The sequence below is a fragment of the Ascaphus truei genome, unplaced genomic scaffold (genome assembly GCF_040206685.1).
Source record: "Ascaphus truei isolate aAscTru1 unplaced genomic scaffold, aAscTru1.hap1 HAP1_SCAFFOLD_163, whole genome shotgun sequence".
In the NCBI taxonomy this organism is placed as follows: Eukaryota; Metazoa; Chordata; class Amphibia; order Anura; family Ascaphidae; genus Ascaphus; species Ascaphus truei.
This window is the reverse complement of record NW_027454521.1, coordinates 719,082-733,363: the sequence shown is the minus strand read 5'-3', so window position 1 is coordinate 733,363 and position 14,282 is coordinate 719,082. Positions and strand designations below refer to the sequence as shown.

The 14,282-nt window shown below is 45.4% G+C and overlaps 1 long non-coding RNA gene across 1 annotated transcript; it reads right to left on the bottom strand.

Moving 5' to 3' along the window:
• Positions 1-8,602: 8,602 nt before the first annotated feature.
• On the bottom strand, positions 8,603-14,241 carry LOC142476632 (uncharacterized). Its single transcript, XR_012791856.1, has 3 exons — positions 14,132-14,241; positions 9,167-9,221; positions 8,603-8,684 (listed from the first exon to the last, which is right to left on the bottom strand). It is a non-coding gene; the product is annotated as an uncharacterized LOC142476632 (long non-coding RNA).
• Between the last annotated feature and the right edge of the window lie 41 nt (positions 14,242-14,282).

Here is a 14,282-nt window from a genome sequence, read left to right as displayed (position 1 = left end):
TGAAAATATAAATTGTGAGCACATTCACATGTCTTAGACAGGTCTGCAACCCCGCCTTTCAACCATTATCACCTAACATACAGTGCTTCCACTGCAGCAAGGGATTCTGGGAAATTACATGCAAATGAGCACACAATGTGTCACCTTTTGCCTGAAATCCATTTACATGGACCCCATATAAGCAAATGCTCTGCTGTTCACACAGCTTTTACGCACAGCATGGGATTAGATGCAAAGCCAGTCAAACCACGCACAGACATGCTTCAACCTTAATGGGTCTCATCAATGTGAGGTTTGTTGTACTGGCTTTGCAATTTTCAAGGCTGGGTGGATTTACCTAACACATTTTAAGTCATGGTGGGTGAAAAAGGCAACAAAAAATCTCCAGCGTTAGCATATAGCCAATAAAGAATATCACTTGTGAGCACATTCATATCCCAGAATCCCTTGCTGCAGTGGAAGCACTGTATGCTAGATGATAATGGTGAAAGGCAGGTTTGTAGACCTGTCTAAGACATGTGATTGTGCTCACAAGTGATATTCTTTATTGGCTATATGCTAACGATGGAGGTTTTTTGTTGCCTTTTTCACCCACCAAAACTTAAAATGTGCACACACACCACTACAAAGGAAAAGGGGGGAGAAGCTGGTACAAATTAACAGGGTCTGAAAGGGGGCCCGGGACCCGACTATATTGCATGTTTTCGCTTTCTCGGTAGTATCATTATTTGTCACTCCTTGCTGCCGCCCTCCTTCTCCTTCTGAACCGCAGTATTAAATGACATCAGAACGTCGTGTTATCATGGCAACGCGACACCGTCACGGTGACGTCAGCGGCGTCATTTTACGCTGTGGTTCAGATGGAGAAGGAGGCCGTAAGCAAAGAGGCGGCCACACATCTAAGTGCGGGAGAGAAAAGAGCTGCTAAGTGTCCCGGAAAAAAACATTTCACCGGGGCCCGAACTCACTCTTGGCAGCCCAGCATGTATCTACGATTAACCATATATACCGTACAATACCCAGGCAGGAACTTGGATAAAGGACACAGCACACTGAGTGAATCAAAAAAGTTTGTATTGTGGTCAAGAAATGATACCAATGTTTTGGTCAGCTATGGGGCCTTCATCAGCAGACGGAGACGTTGGTACCATAAATAAGTAAGATAAAAGTGACAGACCTCAGCAGAAAGTTGTGTGGAGAGAATATGAAAGGCTTCAGGGATAATCACTGTTGAGTCAAGGTCTGATGCATCTGAACTTCATAAAGAAACATAGAAACCTTAGAACCTTAGAACAACACTCCATTCCATTACTCATTGTACTATGACCTGCACGGTATTGTGATGTCATTTCACCCATTCAATATGTTCTCAGAGGATACCAGTAACTCAGACTAATCCACGGAGGAAACTTGGATTCACTTTACTATTTGGGATTACACATGGACTACCTGATTCCCACTCAGATTTTGTGATTGATACTACTGTAACCCCCTGTATCTGCTATCAGCACAGGACATGGCCCCTTTAAGAATTACATTCCACTGGACCATGTGACTGTGCTTAGCCAGTGGAGTGACAGTTGGAAAGGGAGCCGAGGGAGTGAGGCTACTACAGAGAGAGATTAGGGAGCCCGGCTGTGCATGAATTACACCAGGTTGGAGTGGGTGAGCTAACCCACAAAGGATTTAAACTGCAGTTATATTGCCATCAGTTTGATCTTTATGAAGCACCAGGCCTGCAACACACACACAGTTTATGAGCTGCAACGATTGTGCTAGCGCACCAGGATCTACAGGCCAGTACCCCATGATTGGGAGGCCAGACAGAGATAAAAGTTATTATTTGTTTGCACAGCGTTCGCACTGTTGGTATAGTTTGCTTAAATATGTGTATGGAGTGATTCTGAGATTAAGTCACCGTACTAATTCATATGAGATATGCAACACCACAAATTATAGCTATGAGAATATAAAAATTGTTATAATTCATTACCACTGTGTTGTATCTTGTCACTACAGTCTCACACAACATGTAGCTCACACTATAAGAATTAAACAATAACCCATAGGACTCAGGCTCCCACCTCAGTGATAGGCCATATAATCTGAGGTAAAATAAAGAGGGGTTATATGTATATAATATATATATATATATTTTTTTAATTCTCAATATATTTTAATACATAACACAAAAAAAAGCACACGCTTCATAGCGCGTAACTGTGTACAAAAATGGGTAAATTTATTAAGGAGAGTGTCCTTAGGAGATACACTTACAAAAGGTTAAAATAACATGTACATTGGAGAGAAACTGTATGGGGCGTCATCTACAGGAGCAGGGGGGGGGTGGGGGGCATAGTGATACTGTGCATCTGGTGTAGCTGCATCTGACTCCTGCCACGAGCCCTGCAGCGTTTCAAGTGCTCAAAAGAGCTTCCTTCTGTAATGCACCGTTGGAAATACAGGCAGAGCAGCTGAAAGGTAACGAGAACACAGTACCTCCTCCCACACGCCCGCCTGAGATGACGTCACCGCGTCTCTACGCGTTTCGTCACGTTGCGTGACTTCCTCAGGAGTTGATTGGTTGATGTGTCATAGCCAGTTTTATAGGGCAAAGTCCACGTAAACACGGCGAAAAAAGCTCAAAGAAGACTGGAATCAGCTCTGCTGATTCAACACACAATCGAAAACGGCTAATAGTATGATATTATTGTTAGAAAAATGATATAATCAATACTAAAATCGCATAAAATGCACTGTGTGCTATAAAAAACTAACAAAAACAAACCAGTATAAATATTAAAGGTGGATACATTAGTGATAAATATAAAAATAAACACTAGCAATAAAAATCGGTGTATATATAATACCCGTAAATATAGCATAAACTAATCTAATCATTAGATCTTCAGTGGTGATAGAAAATAAATGCACTGTGGTATACAGCTACTTGAAGTAAAATTTATAATATTTGCAGTCCACCTACAATCAATGAGAAGCATTGATTTAATTATTTTGTCGAGGGAGTTTATGATTTTTCGATTAACTGGGTCAAAGTTACAAGATTATACAAAAATTGTGACAAGTTTTAGAAGTAGATAAAAAGGAATCTGTACGTTGCTTTGTATAGGGTTCCTGAAAGATTACGGGTAGATTTGGAACAGATATTAGCACGCATTAAAGAACTGCATCCGTTATAATAAAAAACAAAGAGAATATCCACCCAAGTTAAACTTCGTATCTCTGACCAACATTGTGTATATTTGTCAAGAGTTGGAAAACTTCAGAAGAATGTCAAATATTGAAAAGACCCAGAGCTAGATATTTATCCTGATCCCCTTCACCCATGATGTGATCAATGAAAAGTGTATGACCTAGATCTATATACAGATGAGGCGCGATACAAGTTCCCCGTGCATCACGTGGTGGACCGCGGCTCAAGTGCGGCCAAGCACGATCACAGCCCAGCGCAGAGGTAATTTCCCTAGAATTTTTAACGTTGCTGCCTATATCTATACTGTATATATTTGTTTATTCTCTAATTAAGTTTACGTCAAACCACTTATTTTGCTTAGGGAGTGTACAAAATACATATTGGGTGTTATTCATTCAATTGAGATGGAGCCGATAGAGGCACTATGGCACACAAACTCCCATGGATGTCAATGGCAATTTCCACTCGATGGTGCCATTACAGATGAATTAATAACCCCCATTGTCCCATCTGTAACCCCAGGGGATGCTATGTACAATAATGGTTGTGTTACCACTTATATAGTAATATTCTTTGCAAGTACCTAAGCAACTGAAGGTTCACATATCAACAAAATAACACTGCTGTACTAAAACCATGACGACACAGCACTGGTTGTTCCAAGAACAGTCTGACATTGATTGACCTGCTAAATCTGAAAGGAATTTCAAGATTAACTAAACCCTAGTATCTCTGCCTATGAAAAGAATATGAAAACCAGAAACAGGCACTCAAAACATTAATATTTGACATTTCAGTTACTGTACCAAAGTAATCTTTATCAAGCCTTAATGAATAAGCACAAGCAAAGCTCCCTTCATTACACCTTCTTCAATGTTATGGTTAGAGGTCCAAGAAAAATCAAGGTCTTGGCAATTAAAGATTGAATGCGTAATTGAGAAGACTCCCACCCCCTCATTAAGAGGTCCTTGATGAAAATAAAATTTTACTTAAAAGAAGTTAAAGCAGACATGTTTTAAAGTCTGATTACATTTGTTTAAACAAAGACCATTTCATTGCTACATTTTCATTATACCGCTCAACCCCCTTATAACGCTTTTCTTGGGGTCCAAAGAATCACATCGCGCTATAAGCAGATCGCGTTAGAAATAATGTATAATTGTATGCATTGTACAATAAAGTATTTAAGATATCAATAATCGTGTTAAGTATTCATAAATAAGAAAAGTGGGAGCCACGCTTGCATCGCGGTATAAGCAGATTCGCGTTGTAACGGATCGCCTTATAATGGGGTTGAGCTGTATATATGTTTTGGTAAACTAGGATTGTGCATGTAAAGGCAGGCTACAGATTAAAAAAACAATACATTATGAGGCAAAGTAATACATTTTACACCTACGGAAGGGAATGCCAAACCAGTTTACATTCTTGCACCCAATACAAAATCCTTAGAATAATTCAAGGAGAACAAGTTATTGTAAAAAGTATGCCCTCTAACAGCCAGGTATATTTTATGCATCATTCAGTGTTGAATGAACGTGACTTGTTGCTAAATGCTGGCCTTATATATGGTGAGAACGTATAGTAGAGGACTTGCTATACAGGTGTAGTGTGTTAGGATCGTGCAGTAAACTTCAATTTCAGGAAATATAACTTTCTTGCTTTTTTTTGAGAACATGAATATTTTCACAAAATCTGGACATACAAAAACAATAACTATACAAGACGAAGTATTTTATATAGTAAACCACAAAGTTTAATGACAGTTCCACAATATTAACTCACAAAAACATTACATTGAACAAATACTGTATAAAAGTAACCATATACAGGTTTAGTGAACACAACCATACTGTTGAAAATATTTACATCTTTCAGCATAAATGTTGAGGTTTCCATAGTATTTGTATAACTGGGCAATCGGTGTTTTAAAATAATAATAAAAAAATTTAAAAAAAAGAAAAGAATCGCCACAATATTTAAAATAAGTATTACATTTGGATAAAACGGATCTAAATAGAAATGTTTTTACAATTAAGAAACAGTTGAACTAGACACACTAAGTGGCAGTTAAAATAAAAAAAAAACATGTACATTACAGGAATATCCCGTTATCAGTTACACAATTGCCTCGATTAAAAATGTATCCTAACATTAAAACCATGCTTTTCAACTCAACTGAATTTACTTGCTAATTGGAAGTAAAAAAAGGATAAAATGCGGCGAATTCAGATTTCCCCAAATCTGCATTTCAAATCCACTTAACACGTTAGTAATATAGCTGGGACTTCCTATCCACACAAAAGGTTTACAGGTTTATTCTCAGTCGGCACACGAAATACGCGTCAAGAATGGAAATGTTGGATTCCGTGATGTTACGGCGCATCTCATGACATGACCAACTGAGTTCTATGACAACATTTTCACGTGCGTATTATAGCTCCTGGGAGATAGGCGATGGAGAGCAATATCCACCTTCACCTACATAAGGGACAATGCAGAAACTGGAGACGTACAGCTGTGGACTCCCGTTGTAAAATGTGCAGATGCTTAATACAGGTGTAGCTAAACTAAATTTACCTATAAGCTAGGAAAGCCACAGGCTTGTGACCACAGCGTTCCCCGGCAGCAGGCATCGATAGTGCCTAGGGACAGATACAAGGAATGAACCCTCTCCCACAGGAAGCCGTGGCTTTTACCTTCCCTGGAGCCTAGGGATGTTTGTTTTTTTTCTGCCGTGGCTCCAGGAATGCTAGATTTGCCTACATTTGTAGGCAACCTAAAAGGACTTTAATGATTTACTCTTAGGATAAAATGCAACCAGCAAAGGGATTGCTTAAGCATGAATCAGTACAAAAATATACATATTTCAAAAATGATCTTGCAGTTCTCAGCAGCCGAGTCAATATCTTACTTGTAGCTCAATTTCCTGTAGATGCTAAAAAGAAGAGCAGTATATTAGAAATCTTTAATATCCCATAACTCTTCACAAATACAAAGAGATGAAAAAGACAAATACAGGGGGTCTCTAATGCTGTTACTTCTTCACCCCCCCCCCCCCCCCATATCTGGCATTCACTAATCTACCAGGATCTATGGAGCATGTGGTTAACTTAATTTATCATAACTAGAATGTACACAACTTTCACGTTAACCCTTAAGAGAAGTTTCAACAGTTTATACATTGGCAGGTTCTACGTATTCTATTTTAATGTCGCGACTGGAGATAAAAATGTTACACAAATGAGCAAAACTGGTCAATTTGGGACTTCCGCCACAAACAAATAATTAGTGACATTTCCAAATATTCGCCACGCTTTACAAATGTATTATTTACTACAAGCTCTGGTGAGATGCCATCTTCAGCAAAATGTACGTGAAATTAGTTACTGTAAATACAATCTGTGCGGCACAGAGACAGAAATACACCACATGCCTAACTGGAGTCAGAGTTGGTAGTAATACTGTAGTATTTGTGTATGAATGGGAGTCTTCTGGGCTGCATATTTCCATAAGGGAAACAGTAAAAATCCTGATGAACAATAGGCCTCAGCCCCTAGGAGAGTGCAAGAGAACCTGCCACGCCCTGGCTATTTTTCCCCCACTTCACAACTGCCACTTCAATGTGAGGAGCGTAGGGGGGATGGAAACTGAATGCAGAACACGGATCTCAGTCTCGCGATCCCTCTGAGCTCAAGCACAGTGCTAGGACATGTCAGTAGGGACCACCACAACCTGTTAGAGCCACCAAGAGAACCATATGATACCTCTAGCACCGATTGACTATATATATATATATATATATATATATATATATATATATATATATATATATATATATATATGAACAGATGGCATTCTCGTGTATAAAAGTGATTGTAGGTGCTTGTCCCATAATAAGCAGATAGACAAAAGTATCCTCACCGGGCAGACTTTGTAGCAGGCTTTCCAGAAAGAACGAGACCGCACATCAGGCAACCTGAATTCCAAGATGTATTGCAGGTAAGTGGCACAAACACCCGACGTTTCGGTCCAGTTTGTAGGACCGAAACGTTGGGTGTTTGTACCACTTACCTGCAATACATCTTGGAATTCAGGTTGCCTGGTGTGTGGTCTCGTTATTTCTGGAAAGCCTGCTACAAAGTCTGCCCCATATAGTTACTGGAGTAATAATTATGATTCAACATTTAATTATTATTCAATTGAATTTATATAGTCACAATATAGTAAATATTGCTTTTGTGTGCGGTATGATGAACACATTTAGTAAGGTTAATACCCTGGTTAAGTTCTGCCTTGCGTCTGTGTCAAAAGCTTAGGTTCCAAGTGCAGGCCCATGTACTAAAATATATAAGGGAATGCCGGCTCTCTAATTCTTTATATGAAAATGACAGCTGGGGCGACCAAGACGGATCGCGTGTACTCAGATTTGCAATTCTAAGGACGTTCTCTCCAAAGGATCCATTAAAACCAGATTTAAATGGAGTTACCATGGGGTTGGTATGTCTTTACAACTACAGGCTAGCAAGAATTAAATGTTTTGTACAGTATGTGTTGGTGTACAAACCAATGTACGTGGTTGTTATAATGATATTCTACACATTTTTACATGTAACCAGTTGCAGATACATTAATTTCACCCACAAATTACATTTAATATGTATATATCTGAGGGGTTATCTGGAATATGATGGTGCTGGTTAAGTACTTGGAGAGACTTATGGAGTCTTTTATACTCTGATTAAAGTCGAAATAAATGAAAGTCCTCGATTTCAGGTCATAAATGTGTCCCCGGTCAAGGGAAAGTGATAAACAATCAAGACACTCCCCTACAGACTTGTAAAGGTATTTAGAGACCCGTTTTGTGGTTGATCCCTTTCATACACTCAAGCATCTACGTGACATTTATCAACATGGCTTTCTTTCTATTGTACTCTTTTTCCATAGGAGAAATTCTCTACCCGCAGATTAGTGAAGTGCTCAGGGACGAGAATGCGGTAAACACTCCCTAATTGGAATGCATGTTAAATGTGGTGAGAGATAATATAATGTGTACAGTTGCATTTATGCTTGTACTGTACTTCTTTTACATCTGACATTCAGCTCTCGTGACATGTTTTACAGGAACATTTATCACGACTCCATATATTAACCAAACTGTGATGGTAATAACAACAGCCAAACCAGGATTTGATACTAAACATTGTGCCTTTAAAAACAAAAAACAGAAACAATGCACATTTATGCTTTCAAACAAATAGTTAAGAAATGAAAAAACACATGGATTTTTACTGGCTGCTCAACAGCTAAATCAGGTTTCAAATTAAACTAAGGAGTACTGAAGAAAGCTTATGTTACTAAATCCTTTGTTCCATTTTTTAGAAGTTACTGGTCCTTTGTACTCTTCTAGGTGAGCTCCAAGTATTGGGACCTCTTGGGCTCCAGCTGTATCCCCTCTGAGCCAAAGAACCTTGAAGCAGAATGAAAATTCATATACCGAGATTTGGTCATAGGAATGACAGGCTGTCGTAATTTACTTCTGTTGTAAACATGTTGTTTTCATTGGAATTAGACAGTCAATACACATTTGAAGTGAGATAATATCATAGGTAAGTTGGCAAGAGAAAACTGTGCTGTGATGAGTAACAAAATAATACCTATAACAGAAAACCTGCTGCACTGCACCTTCCTATATCGATGTTCTCTCTTGGTCATCATACCATAAATATGTCAGTATATCTACTCGTTCCATACTCAAAAATAATTCAAAACGTGTGTGAAGTCTGCTTCTCAACAGGTTAACTACAGATTTGACAATCAATTAGGTAAGATTGTTTTTCTCTGTACTTGTTCCCAAATCTCTGTCACCCAGAGTACACCAAATTATTGTAAAATGAACTTGCACTGCAAATTGATAATGAAATACATTGCTAAGTGTTCTAAACAACTTACCAGAGGCACTTGGACTCAGAGATAATGTACGATTTGAAAGAGCAGGATATTCATTCTGCAAATCAAATAGTTCTATATTATGCAAAGCACAGACTTATTATTTCTTACCTTAACTACTAAACATTGCTAATAAACATTATTTGAATTTAAACCGGTCACCAAAAGAACAGGAAATTTGGCATACTTTCTAGGAGCACGTGCCGTCCGACTTAAGAATGTAAACTGGCGATGCAATAAGGATTAAGCAATATAACATTGTCTCTTCAACTTTGTTAGCCCTTCACAGTTTAAAGTACAAAATTGAGACCACTGCAACATTAAAAAAAAAAAAAAAAGCTGTGTGTGCTGAGCACGCGCATAGTAAGTGAAACTTCTTTGACTTTTGTCACAGAAATTGTATTTGTGTTGGTGATGTTTTAATTAAAAATCAAAATACAATTTCAGTTACAAAACGCAAATAAATTTGACTTAGAATGCGCGTGCTCGGCACACATCCCATGTATTAGCTATTTGCACTAAGTGTGAATTCCTTGTGTGTATGTGTGTCAGTGTGTGTGTAAGTCAGTCAGTCAGTCAGTCAGTGTGTGTGTGTGTATGTCAGTCAGTCAGTCAGTGTGTGTGTCAGTCAGTGTGTGTGTGTGTGTCAGTCAGTGTGTGTGTATGTGTGTCAGTCAGTGTGTATGTGTAAGTCAGTGTGTGTGTCAGTCAGTGTTTGGGTGGGTCAGAGTGTGCGGGGGGGTGTGGGTGAGTCAGTCAGTGTGCGGGGAGGGGTGGGTGAGTCAGTCAGTGTGCGGGGAGGTGTGGGTGAGTCAGTCAGTGTGCGGGGAGGGGTGGGTCAGTCAGTCAGTGTGCGGGGAGGTGTGGGTGGGTCAGTCAGTCAGTGTGCGGGGAGGTGTGGGTGGGTCAGTCAGTCAGTGTGCGGGGAGGTGTGGGTGGGTCAGTCAGTCAGTGTGCGGGGAGGTGTGGGTGGGTCAGTCAGTCAGTGTGCGGGGAGGTGTGGGTGGGTCAGTCAGTCAGTGTGCGGGGAGGTGTGGGTGGGTCAGTCAGTCAGTGTGCGGGGAGGTGTGGGTGGGTCAGTCAGTCAGTGTGCGGGGAGGTGTGGGTGGGTCAGTCAGTCAGTGTGCGGGGAGGTGTGGGTGGGTCAGTCAGTCAGTGTGCGGGGAAGTGTGGGTGGGTGGGTCAGTCAGTCAGTGTGCGGGGAAGTGTGGGTGGGTGGGTCAGTCAGTCATTGTGCGTGGAGGTGTGTGTGGGTGGGTCAGTCAGACAGACAGTGTGCGGGGAGGTGTGGGTGGGTCAGTCAGTGAGTGTGCGGGGAGGTGTGGGTGGGTCAGTCAGTCAGTCAGTGTGCGGGGAGGTGTGGGTCAGTCAGTCAGTCAGTGTGCGGGGAGGTGTGGGTGGGTCAGTCAGTGTGTGGGGGGGTGGGTGGGTCAGTCAGTGTGTCAGTCAGTGTGTGGGGGGGGGTGGGTGGGTCAGTCAGTGTGTGTGGGGGGGTGGGTGGGTCAGTCAGTGTGTGGGGGGTTCAGTCAGTGTGTGGGGGGCGGGGGTGGGTGGGTCAGTCAGTGTGTGGGGGGGTGGGTGGGTCAGTCAGTGTGTGGGGGGGGTGGGTGGGTCAGTCAGTGTGTGGGGGGGTGGGTGAGTCAGTGTGTAGGGGGGTGGGTGGGTCAGTCAGTGTGTGTTCAGTCAGTGTGTGGGGGGGTGGGTGGGTCAGTCAGTGTGGGGGGGGGGGGTGGGTGGGTCAGTCAGTGTGTGGGGGGGGGTGGGTGGGTCAGTCAGTGTGTGGGGGGGTAGGTGGGTCAGTCAGTGTGTGGGGGGTGGGTGGGTCAGTCAGTGTGTGGGGGGGGGGGGGTGGGTGGGTCAGTCAGTCAGTGTGCGGGGAGGTGTGGGTGGGTCAGTCAGTCAGTGTGTGGGGAGGTGTGGGTGGGTCAGTCAGTCAGTGTGCGGGGAGGTGTGGGTGGGTCAGTCAGTCAGTGTGCGGGGAGGTGTGGGTGGGTCAGTCAGTCAGTGTGCGGGGAGGTGTGGGTGGGTCAGTCAGTCAGTGTGCGGGGAGGTGTGGGTGGGTCAGTCAGTCAGTGTGCGGGGAGGTGTGGGTGGGTCAGTCAGTCAGTGTGCGGGGAAGTGTGGGTGGGTGGGTCAGTCAGTGTGCGGGGAAGTGTGGGTGGGTGGGTCAGTCAGTCATTGTGCGTGGAGGTGTGTGTGGGTGGGTCAGTCAGACAGACAGTGTGCGGGGAGGTGTGGGTGGGTCAGTCAGTGAGTGTGCGGGGAGGTGTGGGTGGGTCAGTCAGTCAGTCAGTGTGCGGGGAGGTGTGGGTGGGTCAGTCAGTGTGTGGGGGGGTGGGTGGGTCAGTCAGTGTGTGGGGGGGTGGGTGGGTCAGTCAGTGTGTGGGGGGGGTGGGTGGCTCAGTCAGTGTGTGGGGGGGGGTGGGTGGGTCAGTCAGTGTGTGGGGGTTCAGTCAGTGTGTGGGGGGGGTGGGTGGGTCAGTCAGTGTGTGGGGGGTGGGTGGGTCAGTCAGTGTGTGGGGGGGTGGGTGAGTCAGTGTGTAGGGGGGGTGGGTGGGTCAGTCAGTGTGTGGGGGGGTGGGTGGGTCAGTCAGTGTGTGGGGGGGTGGGTGGGTCAGTCAGTGTGGGGGGGGGGGTTGGTGGTCAGTCAGTGTGTGGGGGGGGTGGGTGGGTCAGTCAGTGTGTGGGGGGGGTGGGTGGGTCAGTCAGTGTGTGGGGGGTGGGGGGTGGGTGGGTCAGTCAGTGTGTGGGGGGGGGGTGGGTGCGTCAGTCAGTGTGTGTGGGGGGGGGGGGTCAGTCAGTGTGTGGGGGGGGTGGGTGGGTCAGTCAGTGTGTGGGGGGTGGGTGGGTCAGTCAGTGTGTGGGGGGGTGGGTGGGTCAGTCAGTGTGTGGGGGGGGGTGGGTCAGTCAGTGTGTGTGGGGGGGGTGGTGGGTCAGTCAGTGTGTGGGTCAGTCACTGTGGGGGGGGGTGTGGGTGGGTCAGTCAGTGTGTGGGGGGGGGTGGGTCAGTCAGTGTGTGTCGGGGGGGGGTGGGTTCAGTCAGTGTGTGTGGGGGGGGGGGGGGGTCAGTCAGTGTGTGTGTGGGGGGGTCAGTCAGTGTGTGTGGGGGGGGGCGGGGTGGGTCAGTCAGTGTGTGGGGGGGGTGGGTGGGTCAGTCAGTGTGTGGGGGGGGTGGGTGGGTCAGTCAGTGTGTGGGGGGGGGTCAGTCAGTGTGTGGGGGGTGGGTGGGTCAGTCAGTGTGTGGGGGGGGGTGGGGGGGGTCAGTCAGTGACGGGGGGGGTGGGTGGGTCAGTCAGTGTGTGGGGGGGTGGGGGGGTCAGTCAGTGTGTGGGGGGGGGGTGGGGGAGGTCAGTCAGTGTGTGTGGGGGGGGTCAGTCAGTGGGTGGGGTCAGTCAGTGTGTGGGGGAGGGGGTCAGTGAGTGTGTGGGGGTGTGTGTCAGTGTGTGTGTCAGTCAGTGTGTATGTGTGTGTGTGTATGTGAGTCAGTGTGTGTGTATGTGAGTCAGTATGTGTGTATGTGTCAGTGTGTATGTGTCAGTGTGTATGTATGTGTGTGTGTGTGGTGTGTGTCCTGCCCCCCTTTCTCCTGACTCTCCCCAGCACACTTGTCCTCCCCCCAGCACACTTGTCCTCCCCCCAGCACCCTTATCCTTTCCCTGCACCCAGACCCTTTCAGCATTCCCCCCCCCCCCCATTCCTACCAGATCGCGGCACAGAGGAGATGGAGGCAGTGTCGGCGGGGGGAGAGGGAGAAGCGCGTCATCGTCAGCTGGAGCCAACTCGGAGGCTTCTGATGGTGCTGTGGGGGGACGTGGGGGACGCAGCGCACTCATCACCCCCCTCCTCCCCCCCCGTTTCCGGAGCAGTTCTATGCCTCGGCCGGGGCATGCACCGGGAGGAGAGGCCGCAGGAGATCAGTGCCTGCATAGAGCCCCGGGGAGCAGTGTGGGCTTCAGTGTCCCTGTGAGGAGAGTCATGGCGTCTCGAGCGTCGCCATGACTACCGGGCATGCGCAGCATATCAATGGGCGGGGAACGGGCGGGGAATCAGCGGCGCCGTCACAACTGCGCATGCGCGGCATGGCAGCGGCCGTTAGGAGCGCCGCATTTGTCACGATGTGTGGGGGGGGGTGGGGCTGGGGGGGGGAGGGGGCTTAGGGGGGGAGCGATTAGGAGCGGCGCCGGCGGCGATCTGATTTGTGGAGCGGGTGTGATGTCAGTGTTGGGGTCGGGCTGAGCCAGAACACAGCCCGGCCTCAACTGCCAGCACTGACGTCACATCCGTTTCATTTCTGTCTCCACAATTCTTTTTTGCCCCATCACGAATGAGGTGCCACTAAGGAAGTTTCACTTCAAAAAAAGTTTGCACTCACTATAATCAGTTTTTCTCAACAATCTTCTCAGGACAACTCAAATGTTAGGAATAACAAATTAATTACCAAGCATGTGTGCAATTATATTAAATATGAATGTGTGATGGATATAACCAGCCAATAGCCTAGCTAAGGTGCCCAAGTGAGAAGATTGAGAGAAAGTGTCGCAGACACACACAATTACAAGTTGCTATAAAACTACTTCAGAGCAATTTGCAGTCAGCTCTGAAGTGGGATCCAGCAGAACTTTCTAATGCACTAATTTGCACAGAACGATAGCCTACAAAGTGAAAAAAGATCCCAGCTCTGCAAGCTGAGGCAAAGAGACTAGTAACAGGCACTGGCATTCACGGACCGTTCTACTCCAAAAAGCTCAAATGGCTAAAATTCAACTAAAGCGTATTTTTGGAACAAAGGATCAGAGTTACAGTTTTGATTTGATTCAATAAGGTGGGTGGGGAGGGAGAGAACCCATACACTGCACTATATCCAGGAGGAAGATTAGAAAACAGACTTTGGCTTAGTCAGTATGCACTCTGTTCTAGAACCATAACAGTAAAATACATTTGCAAGACCAAAAAGGCAGATTGACTTACTGGATAATGACTAGAGTTGCCATTGTACGAGGCTTCGAAAACACTCTCAGTCATGCCAGTCCTTTCCCACTGGGGACACCGGTTTGCTATATAATAAGATTGTGGCTGCAATGCACCCGACATATGGCTTTCTGGTATACTTCTGTGCCTT